Source organism: Canis lupus, chromosome 14 (assembly GCF_003254725.2).
Source record: "Canis lupus dingo isolate Sandy chromosome 14, ASM325472v2, whole genome shotgun sequence".
In the NCBI taxonomy this organism is placed as follows: Eukaryota; Metazoa; Chordata; class Mammalia; order Carnivora; family Canidae; genus Canis; species Canis lupus.
In genome coordinates, this window is record NC_064256.1 from 23,114,035 (window position 1) to 23,134,490 (window position 20,456).

The following is a 20,456-nucleotide window of genomic DNA, read 5'->3' on the forward strand; positions in this document are numbered from 1 at the left end:
CCTGAGCACATGTGTATGTGTGCAGGTAGAGAGGGACAGAAAGAGAGGGAGGGAGAAAAATATATATATATATTAAGATTTTTTAATTTATTTACGACAGACACACACACACACACACACACACACAGGCAGAGACACAGACAGAAGGAGAAGCAGGCTCCATGCAGAGAGCACGACATGGGACTCGATCCCCGGTCTCCAGGATCACGCCCCGGGCTGAAAGCGGCACTAAACCGCTGGGCCACTGGGGCTGCCTGGGAGGGAGAAAATCTTAAGCAGACTCTACCCTTAGTCCAGAGCCCAAGGCTGAGATCATGACCTGAGCTGAAATCAAGAGTTGGACGCTTAACCCATTGAGCCCCCCAGACCCCCTTTTCTTTTTCTTGAAATCTGTTTCTTTGGCTTTGCCTCTCATCTCTTCTGCATGTTCTCAATGACCATCTATAGATTTGACTTAAATAAATCATCCTAAGGTTTAATTTAGATTTTCTTTACTGAGTGGTGCTTCATGCTTGGTAGGAGGTTAGCCTGAGTAATTCTCATGGCTGACTGGACCACATCATTTTCTGCATATTATCTGTGGTGAATTACAGGAAATCACAGGGAGAGACAGGCCACCTGAGTGACCAGGGGCTTGGCCTGTGACGCTCATTAGACCGGAATTCAAATCTGATGTATATAATATCAATTAGCTATTGGTCTTTGGGCAGATTACTTCCTATATGCCTCAGGTTCCCCATCTGTAAAATGGAATAATAACCCCTAATTTATCAGTTGGTTGTAAAGATAAAATGAGCTGGTACATATCAGAGGCTTAGCCCAGCACATGTATACACTAAGTCTTCAATAAACATGAGCCGTTATTATGAAATGGAAGATATAGTTTATTAAAACATTGTCTTACTAATTACCTTAAGCCAAGGAACAACGTAACCCAGTTTTTCTTGTTATCAACTGAGAAAATATATTCTGAAGCCAAGCTAATAAAAAGAAAAGTCATTTTGATGTATATAGGATTATAATTATTTTGAATTAATAAGAGTCTATAGAATATTAAAAAATAGCTGTTGAAAGAATTAATACATTTTCTTAGAGATGGTCAACATATGACCAAGGCCTAGAGTAGGCACTGGAAGGATGTTGTATATACTTTATGAAATTTTTCCAGTATGGGATCTGACTCGCTGAACTTGAAAATGAAACAAACAAAACAGAAGCTTGTTCTCCGTGTGCCTGTGGTGCCAAAAAATAAATCACTGCTGTATTCATCAAGTCATAAAATTTAAATCATCTCTATTTGAGTTGGATAGCTTAGGGTAATATTTGACGCTCAGCACTGGTTCAAGCAGGCTCTGGTGATATTTAATGGACTATTGTTCAAGGTCAATTGATACTAGGTTGTTGCCTCAGTGTTAAAGTATTGCAAAATAATATGGATGTAAAAAAAAATAATATGGATGTAAAAAAGTTTCATTAAGTAGTGGGTATAAATGAACTTTATTTGTTCTTCTAACCAGATATGTTACAGTTTATGCTTATGTTTATGCTTAATGCTATGCAGTAAGAAAATTTTCTTGCTTTAGCTTTACCAGTAATTTGCTTTTTCTGAGCTCTCAGGGCCGTGGCTACCTAGCAATGATACACATAGGCGCTTCTTTATGTGTGTCTCCTACTTTGGTTATTTTCTCTCGGCCAGAACCCCCAGCTTTTATCCTTTCTGAAATGCTGCTGATGCTCAAGAATGGCACTGTCTTTACCCTGGACAGTGAAATGCTAGTGTTTTTTTTGTTGTTTTTACATCTGCCATGTTCAGTTGCCTTGGCATGGCTGCATTTGGGATTAGCTGGTAGTTTGAGAATGTGGAGCCACTGGCTTCGGGGCCAGTGTTCCCAAGTGAGCTGAAGTTCCCAGGTGAGACCAAGGATGGGCAGAGGAAATAAAATGGAGGGGGCAGGGAACGAAATCCTGTTGTTTGGATTCCTGAAGCAGCTGGCAGAGGTTTTAGGAGATAGAAGTAAGAAACAATTTTTACTTCTCAGCACCATTATTCAGGGATAATATCTGAATGAGCTATAAACTTGTGAAATAAAGTATTTCCGATGTTGCTTGTTACATAAGTATACCTTAAGTACTTCTAAACTAGGAAATCAGCGTAGTTTGTTAAAATATCCGATTTTTAATTTGACAGACCACAGATGAGGCCACATACATACTTAGTAACGGCCTGCGTCGGCAGGCATCGGGGCTTTAACCAGGCGGTTGGTTTCTATCTCACTGTCATTGTTCGGCTTGGCCTCTGTGAAGTTGACCCCACGTTGTCAGTAACTTGTTGTAACTTGAGGCGAGATTTGGAATTTCTCCCCCATTCCTACCATCTGCCCTTTTCACGTCGTGCTCAACAAAATAAAACAGCTCTTTGTAGCAGGCATCGATAGCTCCACTGGTGTTTCTTTGAAATGATTGATTATTTACTCTCGTGCGGTATGGCTTAACCTCAGTACCTGTGCTGTCTAGAAACAATCAGAAATATTGTCAAAGCTTCCATTCTTAAAGACCCACTTTTTTCTCAAGGAAGCTGACAGGTGTTTCTAATGATACCGCGAGTTGAGCAAAACCTTTAGAAATGCTGGATATTTCTATGAGGGTCAAAAGCAGTTAGTATTTCTTGAAATAGATGTGTTTAAAAAAAAAAAACACGGAAACTGAGTTTATAGTAATTGAAGTACTTCATGATCTTCTGAGAAACTATAGGATTTTCAGATTGCCAGCTCAGGGTGAGGATAAATTCGTGAAGAGTAGAAGAGCTGACCCAGCTTGCCACTGATTGGTTAGAGACACCTATAAAGATGTTCAGCTTCTATGTATTTGTCTGTACAAAGGGGAGCACAGGAAGGTTAGCCAGGACCTGGCTGGGGAGAAATCTGAGTAAGCTTCGCAGTTCCTGTGTCAATGGGGAAGATAGGAAGGCAGCTAAAATAAGTTAAGACTGTTAAGCATCTAATTACTAAGTGGTGAGCTCCCTTTGTTTCCCCGAAATAGAAGCGTAATTGTTCAAGGTTCCTGAAACCCTGGAATTACTCCTACTTTCAAGGCATGGGGCACATTTGAAATTAGGAACAGCAGGCTAAAACTTTCATTTGAAAACTGGTCAGTTGCAAGTTTTAATACGTTTTGTGAGAGTACCCTCTCTGTCACCTGTCACCTAAAACTATCACCTCAGTCCTTCAAAATGTATATTTAGCTTGACACCACTTTTTAGAAGATTGATGTTTTCTATCCACATTTTAAAATAATAGCCTATTCTTTTTAAATTGTTGCAAATTTTGAGTTGGTATTGCTTTTGCTGTAAAAATCTGAAGTTCTTGGGCAGCCCGGGTGGCTCAGCGGTTTAGTCCCGCCTTCAGGGCGTGATCCTGGAGACCCGGGATCGAGTCCCACGTCAGGCTCCCTGCATGGAGCCTGCTTCTCCCTCTGCCTGTATCTCTGCCTCTCTCTCTCTCTGTGTGTGTGTCTCTCATGAATAAATAAATAGAATTTGAAAAAAAAGAAATCTGAAGTTATAGAATTTTGAAATTTGGCGAACAAGTTCAAGTAGGACATACCTTTTGTAACCATTCATAACGCTGTCTGCTCTTATAATCTGCTTTTGGCATTAGCCTTTCCATCCTGAAGATTCATTACCATTTTTATAGTTTATTACCTATAGCAGTCCATAGATTCTGTAATCATTTTCCTTTCTTTGGATTTTATCCAGTGCTCATTTATGTCTTGACACATAGCTATGAGAATTAAAGACAGTTTGAGAGCAGAAGTAAGTTGAAAGTCTTCCTCAGCCAATACTGAAATCCGGAATTCACTGTTTCTCTAAATCTTTGTTAAACCCTGACTTTTAGGCATGATTTTTTTTCTGCACTCCATTCATTTGATGGAAACATTAATTAAATTAATAGCATGGCAGCGTCTCCCACTGCCACTGTGAGTCCCTGGGCAGTGGTGCACATTACATTAATTTCTTCAGGTTATAAAGCCCCCATTTTGTACGGTGAAGCAGTAATTTCAGGGAATAGTGCTTAATGAAGTTTCCCCAGGTGTTTAACTTATTATGAGAACTTTGAATTCCTTGTAAGTGCAAAGAAAAAAAAAAAAACAAAGAAGTAGGTTTTTTTTTAACAAAATTTTTAATGCAGCAAATTAAAACAATTTGAATGATAGTTGAGGTTCTCTATGCTTATTTAGCCAACGTTAAATTGAATGGACATGACACTGTTGGCTTGCTGAGAAACAACTGTGAACTTTTCAGTTAGCTACAATTAATATGATAAGGACTGAGCAGAACCTACATTTATTCTTCCTCTGAAAATAGGACTATTAAGTATAAGGCTGTAAATCAACTTACTAAAAACTCAATACATTTGTTAACTGACAAAATAAAGTTATTATTCTGCTCCAAAAGTAACATTTTAGTTTTCTGATGTAGTAAAACCAACCACCTTATAATTAGAGTTTATTGAAGAAGTCTTTCTTACCAACTGCCTCTTAAAATTACCAGAGTGATAAAATTGTTGTCGAACAGTTCTTGACTGAGCCACCTCCATTGTATAGCAAGGTCTGGTGCATAATAGGTGCTCAGCAAATGTTGGTTGACATGTTGAAGATTTACAGAGTAAGGGCCTCTTTCTGCGTAACATTTACTTTTTATAGTCAACAGGTTTTTTTGGGTTTTTTTTACTACATTGTAATTATTATCTAGGTTCTTTTATCTTTCTAAAACATTTTTATTAGATATAATTTAAATGTAAACATTTGTGCTAGGAAAACATACTAAAATATGCTCATGTTTGAACTCTTTCCGCTTTTTAAATTATTGAAACATACTTGACATAAAATGTTGTATTAGTTTCAGATGTACATCCTGATTTGACAGTTCTATGCATTACTTAGTGCTCACCACAATGACTATTGTCTGTCACCTGTACAACATTGCTACAATGTTAGTTATTATATTACCTTGTGGTCCTTTTCATCTCTATGGCTTATTTATTTTATAACTGAAAGTTTTTACCTCTTAATCCCCCTCACCTATTTCACCTGTTCCCCTTACCCACCTCCCCTCTGGTAACCAGCAGTTTGTTCTCTCTATTTAAGAGTCTTTTATTTATTTATTTGTTTGTTTTGTTTTTTAGATTCCACCTGTAAGTGAAGTCATATGGCATTGGTCTTTCTCTGACTTATTTTTACTTAGCATGGATCACCTGGGTCCATCCATGTTGTTACAAATGGCAAGATTTCATTCTCTTTTTTTGTGGCTGAGTAATATTCTATCATGTACATATAGATATTATGGTATATTACATGGTATATGGTATATTATATATACCACATCTTCTGTATCCATTCATCTGCTGATGAACACTTGGCTTGCTTCTATATATTGGCTATTGTGAATGCTTTCCCTTTTAAACATATGTTTTCATATCTAGGAAGATAAAAAGGAAATTGTTAACAATGGTCGCTTTCAGGGTCTGGGAATGGGATGTTGGTGGAGAAAGTATCTCTTCACTAATTAATTCAGCAAGTATTTATAAAGCACCCATTAGATGCCAGAAACTATGTAAAGTGTTGGCTGTGTTAAGGTCACCAAGACATAGTCTCTGTGTTTTATAACCTAGGAGAAGAACCAGGCATTTAATTTATACTCACACACACACACACACACACACACACACACACACACACATTTATTTATTTATTACAGTAATGAATGATATGAAAAAAAGCAGAGGATGCTATGAGGTAGAATTTGCAAGAAGAAACTAATTAAATGGGGGGATTTGTTTAGGGAAGCCTCTTAAGAGGTGTAATTTTTGAGTTGAACTTGAAGGATGAATCAGAATTAGCTAAACAAGGAAGTAAAGGAAAGAGTTCCGGGTGGAGGAACCAGAATGTGCAAAATCCCAGAGACAGTGAGGATCTTGGCTTCCTGGAAGAACTGAATGAAAGAAGACCAGTAATGCTGAAGTACAGGGAGGAACTAAAAGAACTGGAATGAAGATGGAAGACAGGTCAGACTGTGCAAGGCTTGGTAGTTTAAGTTTTGTTCTAAAGCACAAGGGGAAATCATTGAAAGTTTTTTAAGCAGAGGAGTAAGAGTATCTAGTTTGTTTTAAGTTAAAGATCTCACTTGTTGTTGGAGGGAAAATGGATAAGAAGAGGTCTAAAGCAACAATAAATAGTCCAGGCGCGAGAGATGGTGGTGACCTGGGCTAGGACAGCGACCACAGAAATGGAGAAAAGTGGACATGTTTAGAACATACTTGGGGACTTGGTGATGGATGAAATACGGGGACAAGGAGGTATCCTAGAGTGAATCTCAGTGTCTGCTGGCATGAGCTACAGGGTGGAGGATACAGAAGTCTAGAGAAGGAGTGGGTTTAGAGGGAAGATTAAGAGTTCAGTTTTTGGACAAAGTAACTTTTATGTAGAGGTGGAGGTTTATAGCAGAGGTTTGGGCTTTTAGTGTAAATTTGGGGATTACTAGAATGTACATGGTATTTACATCTTTGTAAATGGATGTGATTACATAAGAGGAGCCGGGGACCCAGCCCCAGGGAACTCTAAAACTTAGAGCTTGAGTAGAGTCAGAGAAGCTCACAGGAGACTGAGAAAGAACAGCTGGAGTCAAGAGGAATATTGAGGAGAATGGGTGTTAGGGAAGCTAAGACTGGAAATGTTTTGGTAAGAATTAGGCCCATCTTTTTGTATAAGTTTGTATTTTATAATTTATGTGCATTATACATCTATATATTTTCCCCTAGGAAACACCGTTTATTTATTGATATCCCAAAACCACAGTATAACTAAAAACGAAGCTAACCAGTGAGATGATCCTGGGTGGACTCTCTTTTAGACAGTTTTTTCGTAATATACAATTATAAAAGACAACTTCAGACACATGTACAAAATACATACAGAGTGGGGAATATACAACACTCAGAAGCCAAGTAAAAAGGGTTTTTTACAAAACCTGCAACCTATTTTCCATGTATTATCATTAAGTTGCTCTGCTGGCTGCATTCATAGAATTTTAAGACACATAAATGTTAAGGTTGAATTTAATTTCGTTTTGATTCTTTTCTTGTTTGTTCTTGTGTGCCAAAACTTGGCAAAGTAGGGATTGCCATACCTGAGTGTTTTATTTCTCCTTATCTGGGTAATGTAGCTGAACCAATCAGACCTCAGGAATGTGTCTGGTAGTCCCTGAGTCCTTTTGTAGTTGTAATAGCTGATGCTACTGAAACATCTTACTAAAATGATAGGCTGTTTGCTACTGGAAGGAAGACTGGTCTAATGGAAAGAGCATGGACTTGGATCCAGTCCCAGCTCTAATTCTTACTCCTGCAAATTTGTGCAGGTTACTTAATCTCTTAATCCTCCTGTGTGAAATGCCCATTCATAATGAATACCTACCTCATAAAATTTTTGCGAGGATTTATTTAATAAAGCTAAGTATGTAAAATGCTTAAAAATATCTTTGACCAAGCATGCACTTAATAAATGCATTGGTTTTTAAAAGATTTCATAGAAAATAGAGTTTCTGGGGTCTCCTAGCCCTTGCATATAATGTCTATCATTAATTAGTTTTGTCATCTAAGAAGATGACCTTTCTTTTGCCAGTGTTTGTTGCTCTGTGTCTAAGGGTACCTTTTCTAAGTCAAAACTTCTTAGAAGGATTAAGTCTGTTAATTCATGAACTTATTAACACAGCCAAAATTTTCAGATAAAGTAATTTTCAAGATTGTTGATGGAAAAACAAATATATATATAATCACAGATGTGAGATTCTGTGTTCATTTATCTAAAAGAAGCTTGATTGATGAGAAAGTTACTATTTGACATTTACATTTTTCCGGCTTCTGATATTAGTGCTTTGCTTTGTCTAAAATGGCATTATGGTGGAATATGAGTCCTCTTTCTGTCATAATAGACTTGCTGTCAACTAAGGCCATCAGAGTGCTATGCATTCATAATTATATAGTTCATATATAATATAAAGTAATCATTTGCAGTATATTAGTGAAGACTTACAGAGAAATATTTATTGTGAAGCACATAGATTTTACACTGCATGCACTAGATTGTTTTGCTTGGTCTGTATGTGTATATGTGCATTTACATTCCTTTTGAAACCTGAAAGAGGTGCCATATATATAAATATTCTCTTATTTTTAGTTTATTCACATTAGTATGTATTTCTGTTTAAGTATCTGTCTAGAACTGGTTCAGAAGCAATGTAATCAGATGTGGTCTGGCAAGTCAAAATGAAATGTATACAAATTTACAGTTTACAAATAAGTTGCTCTAAAATCAAAATAAGAGAGTAAATGCAGTGTGGAATGTTACACAAAATCCAGCCACACCATAATTAGCAAAGGATAGTAGAAATGTCATCTGTTGGGATGTCTGGGTGGTTCAGTGGTTGAGCTTCTGCCTTTGGCTCAGGGTGTGATCCCAGGGTCCTGGGATCGAGTCCCACATCAGGCTCCCTGTGAGGAGCCTGCTTCTCTGACTATGTCTCTGCCTCTTTCTGTGTCTCTTGCGAATAAATAAATAAAATCTTTAAAAGAAATGACATTTGTTAAAACTTGAATTGTAACAGTCAATTTTCTTGCAACAGGAACTAGCAAAGCAGTTAAGAAATATCATCTGTCAAAAACAGTATTAAGGCAGTTTAAAAAACACAAATATAAAGTACATAAATTATAAAATTGAAAAAATGTTCAATAGTATTTGATTTTGATGTCCTTTATGGATTTTTGTTGCTGTTGTTATGCTGATTGGTTTATTTCAATAAATTTTCCAAAATCATGTTTAATACTTTCCCCCTGTATATGCATGGACATATAAAATTTTTTAGATCTAGGATTTTCCTACTTTGGACAAACTGAATCTACTTAGAGAAAGAATTTACTGATAATTAAAGTTGGGAAGGTAAGTTTTTTTCCATTCTGCACTGGTTTATTTTTTATTTATTTCTTTTTTAAAGGCTTTTTATATTATATTTATTCATTCTGTACCCTTTAGCAACCAGGTTCCATTTCCCCCCATTTTCTATCTCTCTAGATTGCCTATTCTGGACATATCCTATCAATGAAGTGATAGAACTGAATTTCTGTGACTGGCTTCTTTTACTTTTATGTTTTCAAGCCTCATCCATGTTGGAACATGTATCATTATTCCATCCCTTTTTATTGCTGAGTGCTATTCCATTGTGTGATTATACACATTTTATTTATCTGTTCACTAGTTGGTGGACATTTGAGTTGTTTCTACTTTTTGGCTATTATGAATAATGCTGCTATGAAATTTGCATACAGGTTCTGCATAGACAGCTTTTCTTTTCTCTTGGGTATGTGCCTGGGAGTGGAATTGCTGAATCATTTGGTAATTCTGTGTTTAACCGTTTGAGGAACTGCAGACTGTTTTTGCAAAGGAACTGGCCCATTTTACAGTTCCAGTAACAGTATATGGGGGTTCCGGTTTCTCCATATCCTGGCCAGGTCTAATTGTTACTGTCTTTTCGATCATAGTTCTCCTTGTGGATGTAAAGTGGTACCCACTGTGGGGTTTTTTCCCCCACTGTGGTTTTGATTTACATTTACTTGATGGCTAATGAAGTTGAGCATCTTTTCAGGTGCTTATTGGTCATTGATACATTTTCATTGGACAACTATCCAGATCTTTTGTTCATTTTTAAATTGGTTATTTGTTTTTTTAATTATGGAGTCATAAAAGTTCTTTATATGTCCTAGATATAAGCCTCTTATCAAATATATGATTTACAAATATGTTTTTTTCCTATTCTAGGTTCTTTTTTTGAGATTTGACTGTTTCTTCTCTTGGGTTTCTAATTACATTATGACTTTATTTGGCGGAACTTCTGAACTCTTTATGGGATGTGCATATCTGCAACAAGTCGAGAAAGGTTATACTTCCATTTCTCTGTGCCAATGAAGTCCATTTCCTAACTCTGCACTCTGTGCTGTGGCATTTGTTCAGGAGGCATTTATTTTAGTACTTGCTAACATGCTGGACCCCGGGACCAACTTCTGAGAGCTGGGGATAGAACTCCTTTCTCAGTAAGCTTACAGTCTAGTGGACAGGTCAGAAAAAGTTGTGTTGTCAGGAAAAGCATCGTATCTTTACAAACCAGGAAGAGCTTATTTTATTAGATTTATGATATAAACTTGTAGGGGATCCCTGGGTGGCTCAGAGGTTTAATACCTGTTTTCGGCCCAGGGCGTGATCCTAGAGTCCTGGGATTGGGTCCTGCATCGGGCTCCCTGCATGGAGCCTGCTTCTCCCTCTGTCCGTGTCTCTGCCTCTGTGTGTGTGTGTGTGTGTGTGTGTCTCAGGAATAAGTAAATAAAATCTTAAAAAAAATTATGATATAAACTTGTAAGTAGCTGAAGGAGACTTGAATATCACTGAGTGTATTTTACTTCCTGGTGTGTAAAAACTAGCCTAGTGTCGCGATTCCAACAAATGGTCTATTTCTCTGCGCTGTCCACTGCCCCTCATCAGAGCTTTCTGCTCAGCCTCCCTGAGCTCTGAAAGCTTCTTATGTTGGGTTATTCTTTTTTGTCATTGCCTAGGTGGTTTCTTCTCTCCATTTACCCAAGTCTTATCTGATTTCCAAGGCCTATCTTGAGGTACCTCATGATGGTATCTTTCTGATCACTGATGATCTTTTCTTGCCTCCAATTAATGTGGTGCTTTTGCAGCTTACTTGTGTCTTATGTAGTAGTCCCATATTTGAATGCTTAGTTGTCCTCCTAGCTTCCAGGTACTAGAGTTTGGATCATTTCCTTCTTTGGGACGCTACCCATGGGGCTGAATGGAAGAAACAGGGGTTTCGGGCAGCCCGGGTGGCTCAGCGGTTTAGCACCGCCTTCAGCCCAGGGCCTGATCCTGGAGAACCAGGATTGAGTCCCACATCGGGCTCCCTGCATGTGGCCTGCTTCTCCCTCTGCCTGTGTCTGTGCTTCTCTCTCTCTCTCTGTGTCTCTCATGAATAAATAAATAAAATCTTTAAAAAACAAACAAAACAAAACAAAACAAAACGCCCCAGGCGTTTCCATTCTAAGTCTGCAAAATCACTTGGAAAAGTGATGGAGGGAAACAAAGTCTGGGAAAAATCAGATAGCAGTGGGTTAGCAGATGCTGAGTTGACATTCTTAATTAAACAAGCTGTTATGTTGAGTTAATGGTAACGAAAATATACAAATTCAGGTATAGTATAGGCTATTTAGCATGTTCCTCCCTTCCCTCCCCCGCTTCCATATTTTTTCATGGGATATGCACTTAGGCTGACTTGGAACTCTCATATGTTTAAAGTTTTCCATTTCACACATGTTGTCTAAATATGTGCACGTATTTTTTGCTTTAGCTACCGGCCTAATAAAAGCCTCTTGTGAATGCTTATCACCTTGTAAAGTAGTTACCAGAGCTACAGTAAAATTTGCCTGCAAGTGAAAAGGCATTGACTTCCCTAGAGGGAGAATAAAAACCATATGAGAGAAACAGCAGCAACTGAAATTATCTGGTGTAGAAAGTGGCAGAAAGCCAGCCAAATGCTCTGTCCCTAAAATGTTCAAAACCTTTATCTCAACTCACTAAAAAGGCCACCTTGTTTAAAGAACTTCAAAACGCAAACTTGGAAATGTCCCATTATTTTGGTACAATTTACACACACAATCCCCCTTTTTATTGCTATCTTCAGGTATTAAAGCCCTAAGAGTTAAAAGAATTTTTTAAATGTTTATATTTCTTCTTAAAAATGGTGTGTGTGTGTGTGTGTGTGTGTGTGTGTGTGTGTAAATTGTTACTGGAAATTATTGCCATGTTTATTTTAGGTACTTCAATATATCTAATTAGAAATGATGTTGATTGTTAAGGAAGCAAAGTGGCTTCCGAGAGTGCATGGTGAGAAAGAGTAACAAGAAACCTTCATTAGCTATTAGGTCATGAGGACTTTTTTCTAAATAATAGAGATGGAACGCATTGATAAATCCTGCTGTTTTGGAGTTGCCATGGGAGACTAGACCATGTTATAATAGAGATATTTTGATGTCTGGCCTAGGGTGGGGGACAACTCTAAACTCTAGCCTTGTTTTATTCAGAAGTATTGGCATTTTTTTGAAGTTAATTTTTTAGAAAGTTCACTCAACTTTTTGCTTTATAATTCTTTAAATTCTTAAACCCAGAGAGTCCTAGTCCTGGAAAACCCAGCTATAGTTAAATGCTTTTTTCCCTGAATAATCACTATTATTTTTCCTATTACTATTAGTACTCCTCTGTTTGTTGAACACTTTCTTACAGAACATTTCATACATGCCACTTTATTTTGATTCTTTCAGAAATCCAATAAGGCAGGGCAAACACTTTTATATTGGTTTAGGGATGGGGGAAGCTGAAGTTCAAGCATACCACATAACTTGGTAGAGGTCACAGGCAGCAGAGGATAATTTTCTCTCTACTACTCCTCAGTGCCACTTGAAGAACTTCAAATCTGAGGGGTGACTGGCTGGCTCAGTTGGTAGTGCATGCTCTTGATCTTGGGGTTGTGAGTTTGAGCACCACGTTGGGAGAAGAGATTACTTAAAAATAAAATCTTAGAAAAAAAAAAGCTTCAAATCTTAGGTTATTTTGATACTTCACAGTGATGAAATACATTTTTTGGCAAGAAATAAGCCATTTAATCAGAACTGCCAGGAAGGCTTCCATAGTAGTCACTCAAAGTAAAGATGGAAGTTTTCAGTCCTTTCATCTTTATCACTGAGCTCATTTGGTCAAAGTTTTGGAAAACGGGAAGTCTTCATTATCGTTTGCTGAATAACTCTGTTTCTCTGTATAACTGAAAATTCGACCTTCATTATTTTCAATTTAACAGATAATTTTCCTTAAAGGAAGAGCAGATTTGTTCTTGGAAAAAAAGTATAGTAATTAAATCTAAACCATTAAAATATTAGGTAATATGAGAAATGCTATTTCTGGGCCACATAAAGGAAAACAAGGTGTAATCACCTAACAAAGCATATGTTTTGTAGTATGCATTATGTTTTCTTTTATATGTAAGTTAAGCATTTTATTATTTATATTTTATTATATATTTATGTAATACAGTTATATGATATAATTCCTTAAACCAAATTCTGTTCAATGGATTAGAATATATTACAAATTCAGTACCTGTCCATAAATATATATTTATTTATTTATTTTTCCATAAATATATACTTAGAGAAACTTTATGGAACCAGCAACAACATTTTGAAATTACTGCAACAAAACTAAATGACCAGTCCTGGAATTGGAATATAAATTAGTCAGTTGGGGCACCTGGGTGGCTCAATGGTTGAGCATCTGTCTTTGACTTGGGCCATGATCCCGGGGTCCTGGTCCCCATGGGGAGTCTGCTTCTCCGACTCTGCCTGTGTCTCTGCCTCTCTCTGTGTCTCTCATAAATAAATAAATAAATAAATTTTTTAAATAAATAAATAAATAAATTAGTCAATCAATCTTGTTAAAGCTGCCAGAATTATTTTTTCCCCCGTTGGATGGGAGTAGGTCAGGTGAGCTTTGGATTTCTATTTACAGCGAAGTATTAAACATCATGCTGTGGTGGTACATTGATAATACAATCAAAATGCTGATTCACCCATTTACCAAATTTTTTGTGACAGCTATTGCTTTTTTATGCCTGCTTAAATGCTATATATCATGTTTTGTTTTGACAGTAGTAGACCATTTTAATATATGAATTTAAAATTTTGTTCTATATTTAGAAAGAAATGGGGAAAAATGTAATATTTTCCACAATAATACTTTGGGATTTAGCTCTGCCCTTCTAGAGTCAGGCATGGTCATCAATAAGTGTAGGAACTACCAAGGTTCCCACATTCCGAATTATCTCTTTTTGTCCACTTTTATTGCTGTGTGACAGACATCCCATCACACATGATTTTCCTCTATTCTGGACTTCTTTTCATTTAGATCAATATGAATGCATTGATTTCTGTATTTGCTGTTTGGATTTTTCCCTCCTTTTGCAGAAATTTCCCTTGCCAGTGCTTTTAAAAATTCTAACTGTAGCCTTTCCATACTTGGTGTTGGTATTTTACAATAGATTTGAAGAAAAATTGTATGAAGTTCCAAGGCAAATATTTATCAGTTATTTTTTTGAAGTTAAAATGAAGGCTGTAACAATTCCACAATAAATACCGTGAAATTTAATGTGCTAAATTAATTTAAACAGTTTTGACATTTTTTCCTTGAAGGACTCCTTTCTGGGTTTTTATAATCTCACTAAGTGAGGATACAAGGTGGTTTAATTACTTTCCAGCAGCACGTGTTCTAACAGCCAACATTCCAAGTTAAAGCTATGTGTCTTCTTGGGGTTTGAACTGTTTCCACCTAATCCAAGGGAAAATATTTGAGGGACATTAGTTAATGCATTTTCCAGGAATGGGAATGGGTAAGTATTTTTTTCATAGCTTATAGAATATTTAGCGATTTGAGACTTTAATATTTAATTTTATAGCATTCTCGGTACTGGTGGCAAAGGCTTCCTCCAGAAATAGTGAGAAATTATGTGAACTCCCTTCTTGGTGTGTTTAGGAGGGCAAGTCATAAATCGTCAGTCCCATATTTTTCGAAAATGAAACTGGGCATTGATATTTGCTGTGATCTAATATGCAGATATAACGAAAAGGTTCATAAAGTAGTATAAAGATTTTTGAAAGTTCTCACTGAAGGTCATATAAATTGAAACTGTGATGCAGAAAACATCTAAGATTTAATTATTCTTTTCTATGATAGATTATCTAAGTTCTGTTAAAACCTTAATAACATTAAGTACTAATGAAAGGACCTTATGTGTCACATTTGCATTCATAAATATCCATGAAGGATCTCTTTCACCAGTGTTATTCAATCTTAGTCCAGGACAAGGTCAGACATTGATTATGTTTGACAGTCTTAACAAAAGTGAATAGGAAAGATAGATTTTCTTGTATTTTACTGCTAGAATGGTAAGAGGCAATGACGTTTAATATATAGTATAACACAATGGAATGATAACGATCAAGTGCAACTGTAACAATTACTATTTATTGAGCATCTGCTAGGTGCCAGGCCCTATAAGAGCTCTTTATATATGTTTCATATAATGTAATTTTCGCAAAGTTCTTAAATTCAGATAGTATTATACCCATTTGCCCAAACACAGAAACTGAAATTCCAAGAAATTAAATGATGTGTCTAAAGCTTCCCAGCTAGAGGCCATTTTGCATATACTCAACCCCACTGAGCCAAGCTGCTTGTTGATGTTTGGCTACCTTGTGATCAGAGACAGAGAATGTATTGATAATGTATAAATTATTTGGCTCAGAAATGTTTGTACTTTTAAATTCGAATTACCTGTCTTTAGCAGTTTGGAATTTGTAACATGATGGAAGATAGTAAAACTCCACTCAAATTAGTATGACTATTTTGATTTAAGCTTCTCTGATTACTCCCCATTTCATATTACACATGGATGCTTATTTTTCTTATATTTAATGTGTGTAAAACCCTGGTGTGTGTCAAATACTGCTCTCAGTATTTATGAAAATGAATTTATTTAACGCTCATAGCATCTCTATGGGGTAGGTTTTATTTTATCCCTGTCTTACAGATAACTGAAGTACAGAGAAGTTACGTGACTTGCTCAAAATTACAGGTAGAAAGTGGCTGAGCCAGGATTTGAACCCAGTGTGACTCTGGAGTTTGTGCTTTTAACTGCCTCTATTTTTCAGATTTTACAAAACATGGTGAAAGCAATAATTGTTTGAAATTTATTGCTGGACTTACAAGTGTGTGTTAGGGTAAATGGAAATAATAAATAATGTCAATAAGATATTCAGTAAGAAGTAATGACCCCCCAAAAGACCTTGGAACTCCCTAGATTAAAAATAGAAGATGAATTTGGAAGACAACTTTAATTGTGTTAAATGCCAGTTGAGGCTCCTACTCTGTAGATCTGTTTGATGCTGTGCAAGCTCTTTATGGATATAGCCAAGCAGGATATTGTTTCCTATGTTGTAGCACTAGTTACATTACTTCCACTAATGAAGAAATATTGAGCTCTGTGATGACGATTTCCCACCCCACTTATATGTATCATGGCTTTAGCCCATATGTTATAAATGAGAAAGATTTCTTATGGACATATGGGACAAATGAGGCTTTTAGAATTGTTATGTTAAAACGGGGCTGATGTTTCCAGAGACTGAGGGGCTGGGGGTTGTTGCATCAATCAAAACAATGAATTGTTAAAACTGAAACTGAAGAAGTTTCTGAGAGAGGTTTTTGATTAATTAAGATCTCAACTTGTATGAATTTCAGTTTTGGCAAAACAAAGCTTAAGCGATTCTAGCTGTGCAATGTGGGAAAGTCAGGGAACGTAAATGAGAGTCTGCTATGAGACTTTCTAGAAGTATACTCAGCCTAAAATTGAATATTTATGTGTATGTGGGGCAGTGGAGTAACAGGTGGGAACACCCAGCTCCTCTAGGGGGGTAGATTAAGGACCTTTGGTTTAAACTGGATCTTCTAACTACTTTGTTTACCTGTAATCAGAGGCAAGTTTAGCAGGAGCTAATTTGCTAGATTTAGGTTTCAGGGCCCCTTCCTTACACCAGCCCCTTCCAAGGATTTGGGAGGCCCTCTGGCTATATATGTTCACATGGCCATATTGTTTTTGCAAAATTGGGAGAATTTTAAGATACTTAAACCACAGTTAGGACTGCTGTCTCTTTTCTACTCTGACCTTCCTTCCATCACATTTCCTCATATGCTGGATTGCTTTGGAGTGATCACAGGCATTCTTTGGATCTGGCTAGAAGGAAGTTGAGCTGGGAATACGTAACTTTAACTTCAGTTTGAAAGATGCTTTGGAATGTTTCAGTCAGACAACTGAGAAATCACAGATTCCTAATTTAGACAAAGATGAAGAGTTATTTTTTTCACCTTTACCTTTATTAAAGAACTGAGAAAACTCAGATAATAGAACATAAAATTAAAACAACCAAGGTGAATGATGAAATAAGTAGAAATTATTCTCCAAAAATATACTGTACAAAAGAAAATCAGATTATCCCCATAGCAGTAATTTATTGAGAAGAAGAGATACCTCTTGAATATAAGTAGTAAGATGGATTGTTTGAAAATCTGGTTATGGAAGAGGAATGAATCCTTTGAATTCCTTGGGAAAAGAGTTATGTTTCTTGCTGATTTGACCACCAAATACTAACATGGAAAAAGATAACATAAAACTTTATAATAATGTGTGTCTATAGTGAGCTTTATAGTTAACAAGTGTCTTCAATTCAAAGAATATTTAGGGATAACTCACCGCATATGAAACTGAAATGTCTTGAAATTTTGCAGCTTATATATGAAAGAAATTTTGTGGAAGTTTCTCCAAATTTGACAATGGTCCTAAAAATTGACCTGAGTTGTGAAGGTTAGAGCTTTCTACAACATATATTTCCAAACAATTGGTTTCTATATCTTCATTAATAGAAACACCAAATTATTGTTCAATTTTATGTGCAGAACATTACATTACAAAATTGCCACTTGTCAAAATGTGCACAGTAAAAAAATGTTAGGAAGAAAGCGTTATAGAAGTGTGCCAGATGATTGACTAATAAAAAGGGGGGTGGTATTTCTCTGATTTTGTGATGTTTGTGGTATTTTCAGTTGCTTAAAATTAACTTTTGGTCATTTTTCTTATTCTACATGCATTTTCACTGATCTAATGTTGTACTCCTGTTTGTATTCTTCATCTTTAAAGGGGCTCCAAAAGGGTTAAGACTCTACACTACCTGTTTGTAGTTAATAGTTTGTAATGTGAAAAAATAATAATATGTATATGTATATGTATATGTAAAAAAATAATATGTGGCACACACATCCCACAATGCCTGAGGTAAGTAGAAGATCCTGCCCCCACTCCCATTTTGAATTTCAGAAGAAAACCTTTAAAGAAAAGTTTTACCTTTCCTGTGTATTTTCTACAGTTATTTAGATCTGTTTTGTCCAATAAAGTAGACACTCGCCACATGTGGTTATGGAGCACTATTAAAATGAGACGTACTGAATTTTTAACTTAATTTAAATTGTATTTCATTAAAATTTAATTTAATGAATTTAAATTGAAATTTGAAACTAATACCTAATGAAACATACTGTCAAGTATGTTTAGGACAACTTGGGCATGCGGATTTACTTCAGCCCTGAATTTTGGGAAATCTATAATATGACACTAATGTTCACTTGCCTCTCTGTGTGTATGTGTGTGTATGTGTGTGTGTGTTTGTGTGTGATGTGTATATACTTTTTTCCACAAAGGATCATACTCTGCATATACTATTCTTCATCTTGACTTTTTAGCTTTATGTTTTACACAGTAACTTACAGATTTATCTAATTTACTTATTAGCTGCATAATATTCTTTTCTATTCGTATGATCTTTTTTACATGGATGCTGGAGTGATTTTTTTAAATGTAAGGGAGATCATGTCACTCACTCCTATGTTTAAAACCCTCTCATCGCTTCAGATCTGTCTCAAATTAAAATCTCAAGTCTTTAGCAGGCCCCTAAGACTTGCCTTGTTTTGTCCCTTCATAATTTCTTTTCAGTTCAGGGTGGCATGTGCATCTCTTCATCTGTAATGTGAGGTTTAAACACAGATGCTTTATTCTTTTTAAAAACTCTGTCAGACATGTTACCAGTAAAGCAAAGTGTCTTCATTTACTAAATGCAAAGTCTTATTTGGTTTCTCACTTACCTGACCACCAGCAGCTCCTCCTATAGCAAAGAAATCTGGTTTTTCCTCACCAATAGCACTCAGTGAAGTAAAATAAACCTTGTTAACCAGAGTAAAAAACGTTGCAGGCACTCTCTAATCAAGAGCACATTTGAAGGAGGAAATGGCGTTATGGCAGATAACTGAAGTGCACTATGTCTTAAGAATTTGGTGCTTCTTTATTGCTAGATTAAATTTCAGAATTTTGAGTCTAAATTTTCCTTTTCACATCTGGTGACACTTTTTTTAATCAGTGTGCAAAAGGAGAAAAATCTGTCTGCCTTCTCTCCATGCCTCTCACTGCAGTCCAGCCTATGCCAGGCATAGGGAAAAGCCTTTCGCATTGGCAAGGAAACTCCAAAATGATTTCCAAGCCTATTAAAAGTAAAAGGAGAGTTTTGCAGAAAAATTTAAGATTTTTTTTTCTTTTTAATTGGAGTGGTACAAAATAAGAAGCAACTTTTAAAATTAAATAATGAAAAGTAAAAATGTGTTGGCTCAGAGTGTATGTAATGTTAGGCTTTCTGGGGCCACCAGTGTAAGGTGGACTCCTGTGATCTATTAAGACTTAAAATTTAGGAATGTAGTATTTTGGAGGATTTATGATTGACAACTAAAGGGATTATGAGGCAAGGTATGGTGATAGTTAGAAACACATGGACTGGCAATGGCACACATTTATTGCTGAATAAATGTATTGGATGAACAAATGAATAAACAGGGCAACCATGTCACTTTCAGTAGGTAACACGCATTAGAGCATTGTGCCCTGGGAGAAGGGGACTGAAGAAATCAGGAATAAGTGAAGGAGAGAGCAAGGAATATAAAGTGATTGCGGAGAAGCAGTGAGCTCTAAAACTGTGGGTGGAATGAAATAGGACCCTTGGAGGTGAAGACAGTTGTTGAGAAATAAAAAGATAGCCATTTATTTGTGAGTCCAGGCAAGTGGCAACTCCACTCCAAAATTATCAGAATTTTGTAGACTAAGGTTTTAATGAAATCAGGAATGTAAAAAAAAATCAGGAATGTGAGGGCATGTGGTAGACTGACAAAAAGCGAGCTTGTTGGTGGATTCAGAGAAGTTGAGAATTAAAGTATAAGTGGGTCTGGTCTGAGTATCTTTAAGACTGTTTATGAAGAAAGTGACAGAAACTCCAGCTTGTCCTGGCTTAATTGAAAAAGGGCATTTGTCAGCTCAGACCAAACAGCCCCTGTGTGGGTTGGGCTGACTTCAGGCATACCCGATCCAGGTTCTCTTGATGGTCGGGATTGTCTCCTTTGCTAAGAAGGGCTGATCCTCCTCTGGTGGCAGGATGGTATAGTTGTTGCCCTGCTCTCTGATGTATGTGCTGGTCACTTCTGTCTCCCACACTATGGGAGGAGTATCTTGATAAACAAGTTTTTAATTTTAATGTTGAATTTTACATTTATGTATAATGTTTCTGGGCCTTGTGTAAGTAATCTTTCCCAACCAAAGATCGAGAAAATGTTCCGTATTTATCTTTCAGACTCTATGGTTTTACCAATCAAATGTAGAATTATAA

At 36.4% G+C, this 20,456-nt stretch overlaps 1 protein-coding gene across 22 annotated transcripts in view; it reads left to right on the plus strand.

Moving 5' to 3' along the window:
• Positions 1-20,456, plus strand: part of UMAD1 (UBAP1-MVB12-associated (UMA) domain containing 1) — a 360,265-nt gene that overhangs the window by 87,017 nt on the left and 252,792 nt on the right. The window lies entirely within an intron of this gene.